Source organism: Aplysia californica, unplaced genomic scaffold, assembly GCF_000002075.1.
Source record: "Aplysia californica isolate F4 #8 unplaced genomic scaffold, AplCal3.0 scaffold00809, whole genome shotgun sequence".
Lineage (NCBI taxonomy): Eukaryota > Metazoa > Mollusca > Gastropoda > Aplysiida > Aplysiidae > Aplysia > Aplysia californica.
The window spans coordinates 127,596-128,770 of NW_004798079.1; positions in this window are offsets into that span (position 1 = coordinate 127,596).

A 1,175-nucleotide genomic window follows, 5' to 3' on the forward strand; every position below is an offset into this window, starting at 1 on the left:
TTTTTCTCTACCGCACTATCGAAGTGAAAAATAGAAGTATTTAGTGAACCCCACGCTCGTGGCAAATCCTTGACAGATAAGCATTGTCTCATATCTGCCCTTTCCTAAAACTAAGTCTTACATAATAATGCCTTCGTAAAATGCTGAGTGTTTTTAGAAAGCACGGAGACTCTAGCCCACGTCAAAGTGGGTCAGATAAGTGTGAGAATATGTGAGGCAGTGTGGTGAAATCAGGCGCTCGTCAAAATAATGTAATTGAAAGTAAAGAAACTGATACTTTTCCGATGGTTTTTATTGATTTTTGGGGGGTTGCTCAACACCTTTTATGTCCATATTTTAAGAACCCGTTTCAGTGTGAATTATATTGATAAACGTTGGTTAAAGGCACAAAAAAATGTAAATTGTTAGTATCCATAAAACCTTTTATTGGGTGGTGGGGGGGGGGGCTGGTGGGTTACCCCTTTGATTAAGGTAATTCTTTGGGTTAGGTTGTTTTTTTTTCGTTTTCTTCTTCCAATCAAAACACGTAGGAAATGAAATCCTTATTTGTAAATAACCACACTTTGGGGGCCCATTTGTCACCTTTTTTTTTCTCTCACGAAGCAAACACCATCTCATTCAATCACAGATCTCGACATTAACTCAAGACAAATGGGCAGTTCTTTCATCGAAAGCAAGGCTAATGAACAAGCTTTAAGGCGATACCAATTACTCCACATGCCCTAAAAATGACGCACGCCTGATTCCACTGCGTCGTGACACATAGAGACAGTGGGTCAGAAAACTAGTTTGTTCAATTCGTCTCCGTCTTCAGCTTTCCATCAATATTGATGAGAATAAAAGCACTGTGCCTGGTACAGTTTTGTTTGGAGAACTTGATTGCCCTTTTGTTCAATATTAAAATCCACGGAATGCACATAATATGTATATATCAGTGCATGCAATACAAAATACGCAAATAATATATGCAGCAAACATAATATACATGTATGAGCTTTGTCACAAAAGTAACTGGTCAGTTCTTAAACAACTGTTGGTCCCAACGTATTACAGAATTATTGCATCTAAATGAAGGAAATTCTTTTGCGAAGTTTCAAATACGGAGCAAAAACTGGTAAAAAATTTACAGTCCAAATTTTCAGTGATGCTCAAAACTGCGCTGTTTTTCATTGGGC